The 6000-nt window shown below is 44.8% G+C and overlaps 1 protein-coding gene across 2 annotated transcripts in view; it reads right to left on the reverse strand.

The window, feature by feature from the left end:
- The window catches only part of FANCC (FA complementation group C), a 67981-nt gene extending 61981 nt beyond the window's left edge, over positions 1–6000 (reverse strand). Inside the window, exon 1 of one of the 2 annotated variants that reach the window (XR_010067324.1) lies at positions 5891–6000. The gene's annotated coding sequence lies outside the window, so the exon portion shown is untranslated. The remainder of the gene's footprint in view (positions 1–5890) is intronic. The other variant, XM_063295214.1, reaches the window with a different exon arrangement.

Below are 6000 nucleotides of genomic sequence, written 5' to 3' on the forward strand. Positions count from 1 at the left end.
CAGCTTCACACTGCGCTGCAGCTACATGGTTCTGGGGCTGCTTGCAGTGATGGCCACAAACTGCGGTTAGATTCGATCGCCTGGCGCTTTAAGCCAATAACCATGCAGAGCGGGAGAATCAAATAACGTTTATTCGAGGTACCTGGAATAAGCGGACTTCCTTCCTTCAAAGGGAAAGGAAGTGCTGAACAGACAGCAAACAGTACTTTTATACCACAGACAGTGCTTATCTGATCAAGGTATACATCCTCCACCTGCTTAGAATGAACTCTTAACCCTTGATTATGGATAGCACTTATTTGATTAAGGTATACATCTTCCATCTGCTTAACGTGAACCCCTAACTCCTGTGATTTCCTGGGGGCTTCCTGCCCAGCTGGCAAACGGTATCCCCCTTATCTGGCAGGCACCCTAATCTATTTTCCTTTATCTTAATCTATTTTTTCTAATAAACATCCTTATCTATTCTAACCTACTTTCCCAATTAACATCTATTCTGCCCTCTAGCCTGGCAAGGTTCAGGTCATTCATCGGTCAATCGCATACATCCTGCTCTACACATGCTTTCTACACATACATTGATAGACAGATTCTGAGTCAGATGACTCATCCCTCTGTCCCTCTATATCCCTTGCCCATATATCCAATTTCCTGTCTCTCAGCAGTCCCACAAGGCAGGGTGCAGGGTGGCCAAAAGGGGAGAGATGGGGGAGGAGATAGGCGGGTGGGGGGAGTTGAGGGAAGTCCCTTGCCTTGCTGAGGCTCAGGGCTGGGAGGGACCAAGCCCGGAATGGCTTGGATTGGGGTGAGTCCTTGGCTAACGATCGGTGGAATTTGCTTAACAACTGCAACAGGGAGTGCTGGGATTGCCATTGCTAAGTGATGCAGTAACGTGACATGATGCTTTATGACCACATCGCTTAGCAATGGAAATTCCATGTTATTGAATACATTTTGCCTGAAATAATGACTCTCCTGGAGGGGACTCCATATAATCTAGTTTAGGAGGAACTGCACTGGGAGAACCATCACTAGTGCCATCAAAAGCAATTCCCATCTTTTCTTATTTGTTCTTTTAGCTTGGATTGCTTGCCTGATCTTTACCCAACTATGATGGGTTCACACAACACTGAGAGATCACATCCTTTAACAAAGGATTAGAGCTACCGTTTATACCAGGATACTTAGATTGAAGTATGAAAGTTATTAGGGCAACTACAATAGTAAGGCATGGAGAAGCAGTGAAGTCTAAAAGTTAGATCACATGCTATATCATGAAAACTGATTTAGTTTTAAGCTTTAAATTGTACATTGAACAACACCCACTTGTGGGTGCTACAAAGAATAATAGATTGTACAGGATTTTGAGTAAATGCCAGTCCATAAGAGAGCAAAAAATAAGTATTTATTTAGCAAATCTATTTCCATCCAAGAGATGGCAGTGGCAGATCAATCATCAGTCTGTATATTACAAAAATCAGAGATAGAAATGCAAGCTTAGGGCAACCCCTCCCACAAAATAAAGTGCTAGTAATGTTAATGTTATAAATTTGTCCAAAGAGTTGTTTTAGTATTTTATTTTTATCCCACCTTTATTATTTTTATAAATAACTCAAGGCGGCAAACATACCTAATACTTCTTCCTCTTCCTATTTTCCCCACAACAACCCTGTGAGGTGAGTTGGACTGAGTGTGTGTGACAGGCCCAAGATCACCCAGCCAGCTTTCATGCCTAAGGCAGGACTAGAACTCTCAGTCTCCTGGTTTCTAGCCCAGCATCTTAACCACTAGATCAAACTACAGCCATTGTTACTTTTAGATTCCCAAATACCAGTTAAAAAGTGTAACTGACAAAAAGTTATTTTATTCTACAGTTGTTAATCAGCAAAATACACAAAAATACTCATTAAAGTAAAGGTCAATAGAGAGAAACATGGCAAACGGAAACTTACTGGGTGACTTTAGGCCACTCACTCTCTCAGCCCAAACACAGTGTTGTTACGAGAACTTTGGAGGAAGGAGTAGTAGGTATACTGCTTTGGGTTCCTGAGAGAGGCAGGATATAAATCTAGCAAATAAATCCACCTACCATTATCTTACCTACAAATATCTGTAGCAGATTGTTAGTAAAAACACATGATCAATGTCTTCACTTAAAGGCTGGCAATACACTATGGATTTGGGTATTGCTTGCATACTTGCTTTATTTTATGTCATATAAAGAAATAGCTGTCATTTAAATACCATGCATGAAAAATTCCCAAGTTCAGCACTTTGGATTTCATTCCATAGCAGAGTATCTGCCACGCTTTAATGGGGGCAATCTTTCCTGCAGGTAGGACTGGTTAAAAATTCCCCAATAAGATGCACTGCTAAATGAAGATTTAAACCTCGCTCTTCCTGGATCTAGTCCAACAACTTAACCTGGATATTATTATAATGAGGTCAAAACCTCACTCTCATTCCTGATGAAAGATGGCTTGATCTTCACTTACAGGGATGATGAAAAAAGAAAATATCCCATTTGGTCAGGCTTTCTTTCTCTTACTTTGCAACATAATAAAGCAGACCTGGTTCAAAGTCTTATATTGCATAATATATTGGGAGGCTACCACCATAAATAGTTTTAATCATGAGTATATACAGTATTAGCATCTACATAAAGTGCATCCCAACAGCAGTTGCTGAACAAAGCAAATGGATGGTACTGCACATATATCTGATTTGCAACCTGCCCAGAGGCTTCAGCTTGCACAGTAAGGAAAGAGAATGCTAGGCAATAAAACATCAATCTTTTACAAGTAGTCCTCGACCTACAACCATTTGGTCATACACCATTTGAAGTTACAACCATGCTGAACGAATGGTGGTTACAACCAGTCGGAGTTCCGGCCATCCTAACACCCCCATAGTCACAGGATCACAATCTGGGTGCTTGGCACTTCCCCAGAAAGTCAATGGGGAAGCTGGCAGGGAAGGTCACAAGTTGCTGGGGGTAAGTCTCCCCCACCCACGCACCCTCCTGTAGCCTCTCTGCATTTGTGCTGCGCCAGCCACTCATGCACCCCCACACACCCCTTGCCCCGCGCCTCTCACACACCCCCTTGCACCCTCCCCAACCCACGCAGCATCTATCACACACCCTCTTGCACCCTCTCTGACCAGCCAACTAGGAAGCTTGGGTCAAAAAAGGATGACTGGGGAGAAAAGGTCATGGTCTCCTCCCACTCCCACACAGCTTTTCTCTATTGTTTTTACAGAGGTTCCAAAGCTGAACACTTTGCTGCTAAATATCATTGTGCATAGAGTTATTGTAATACACTGTCCTTTCCTCCAGAAAAATCCCATTAATTGATTCAATTATTCTTATATGTCTACCTCATACAATTCCAAGTGGCTTACAATGCTTAAAAATACATAAAATCAATTCAAGTCAAAATGCAGCAATACATGTAAATAATAACGTATCAGTCCATAAAATGTTAATGAAACCCATAAAAATCACACACCAAACTGACTGAAGGACAGTCTTTCGGCCCACAGCTTTCTGCTTTGATGCAGGAATGGGAAGATATTAATAAAGAATATAATAATACAATAACATAATAAACATAGGGTTTTTAAAAAAATTTTTATAAAATTCTCTTCTCTTACTCTAGCTCATTATATTCAAGGCACTGTTAAAAATTTAAATGAGATGCAGCCATCTTTGTTGATGCTAAACAGGTCTACATATGGTCCACATCTAGATGTGGGGCTCTTCCAATAATGCTGAACAATTCCTCCCTGTGGCAATACTCGCCAGGACTGCTATATCTGTGGTTCAGCAACAGTAGTAAAGGTAAAGGTTTCCCTTGACATTAAGTCCAGTCGCGTCCAACTCTAGGGGGCGGTGCTCATCTCCGTTTCAAAGCCGAAGAGCCGGCGTTTGACCGTAGACACTTCCGTAGTCATGTGGCCGGCATGACTACACGAAACGCCGTTACCTGCCCCCCCCCCGAAGTGGTACCTATTAATCTACTCACATTTGCATGTTTTCGAACAGCAAAATGTAAGGCTGCTGTTCCCTAATAGGACATCATCCCTTTTAAAACTTACCTGGCATGAGAAGCTAGCAACAGAAGAGCTGGAGGATAGGAAGAGAGGACAGCCTTTTTTGATTTCCCATAATATCCCCTAATGCTACTCCAGTGAGGCATTGGAGGAAATCCAAGAGGTGGCTAAATTGAGCCACTCAGTTCAGCTCAAAGAACCAGGTGAAGAGAAAATCAATGAAGAGCTTAGCCAGGGAAGCTTTCTATTATGGCTGTTCCTCTCCAGACTTGGTAAATGGATGGTATGTGTGTTAGGAGTTACTACCCAAGACACAAAACTGCTGACAAGAGGGGTGCCAGAGAAATAAAGATGGCCACTGCAAGGGCATAAAAAAAGAGGTGAAGCTTCGATCTTATGCTACGGCCGCCATTTTGACCTTTTTGACACCCCTCCAATCCCTACCAAGGTCTCTGTAAGGAGAATGCTAGTATTTCTCTCTGCTCAGTTCTGATAGTCAGCTTCATGTGAAGGCAAAGAAATAAACGAAGCCAGAAACATTTCTTTTATCAGAGGACATTCAGAAGTTCCACCTCACCCGGCCTTTCCCTCCTTTTTTAAACTTTAACTCACAGCAGCCAAACGAGCGCAAGGTCAATTCCACTCTGGCGATTTAGTCACCCAACTATCACGGTCCCAAAATAACAGCAGGGCAGGCAGCGCGTGCTGGATGACGCCGTTAAGACGCTGCAAGGCCGGGGCACGAGTTTTTCTGGAAGCCAGCGCACTTTATTCCGCCCAATGGCGGGAAGGCACCTCCGCGGTGTTTCTTTCCCGCGCGCTCACTAGCCTCCCGAAAGCGCTTGCGCGAGGCGAAGGGAAAAGGGATGGTTCTGCTCAGGAGGAAGTTGAGGGCGTCTGGACTGAGTGTGTCCGGGAGGGTGGTGGAAGTGCAATCAACAGCCAGGCAAATTAACACTCTTCCTACATCCTTCACCCAGCCGACAACTCGCGCGGTTAGTCTCTGATCATGTTTTTTTCTGAAGAGTTTTCCCGCCACTTCTTAAAGGAAGCGTTAGCATCCTGCCTTCCACCGCGCCAGCACCTCTTCCCTCCCCGAGCCCCGTTTTCCATCCTACTCTACGGCGGGGAAATAACGCAAGGCTGCAGTCCTTCCGGGCTCCTTACGTTGCGAGCCTCGCTGAGATCAGCGCCGGAGGATTCAGGGATAGGCCGTCGTGCAAATGTTTCCATCACGAGTCTGCGCGGAATACGTTCTCCTATCCCACCCTAATGCAACGGGGAGGGAGGAGGAAAAGCTAGGAAAAAAATGCAAATTCTAGAGGGAGAGCGAAAGATGTCCGAATGAATGCCGCCGGAATTCCTTGAGAGGCAGGCGGGACTGCTGGTGGGAATTTAATTCAGGAGGGCTCTGAGCTCACGTTCATGGAGCAAATCTATCCATGTGGTCGCTAGGAGTCGAAAACGACTTGGTGGCACATAACCAATTTAGCTCACATAAATCACATTGTGGGCAATCAATATTTACTCGAACCAATAAGAAAACACATAGCTATTACAATACAAGCAGCGTATACTCAAACGCAAGGATCGAATGGAAAGCACATTCGATCTACGCGCGCATTTCGTCCTCATTTGACAAAATGGTTTTTTTTCCCTTCCAAATCAGTACGACACGGAGGAGCAGAGTCCGTGGCAGCCTTCACCGCCACTCGCTTTTTGTCCTACTTTCGTTATTTCGCTATTTAACCTGCTTCTCCTTCAACCGAGACCTCAACCCAGGGCTCTGCAGCCGCTTTGCATCTGCCCCTAGGAAGACCGCTCGCCCACAACTCACCAGCGCTGCCTCCCGCCCAACTTTCAAACCTCCGCGGCCCTTCCTTGCAAGGGAGATTCGGAGAGGCCGCGAACGGCAGCCCCTGCAGCCAATGGCCGCTGGAAGAGGAT

The sequence above is a fragment of the Candoia aspera genome, chromosome 2, assembly GCF_035149785.1.
Source record: "Candoia aspera isolate rCanAsp1 chromosome 2, rCanAsp1.hap2, whole genome shotgun sequence".
Lineage (NCBI taxonomy): Eukaryota > Metazoa > Chordata > Lepidosauria > Squamata > Boidae > Candoia > Candoia aspera.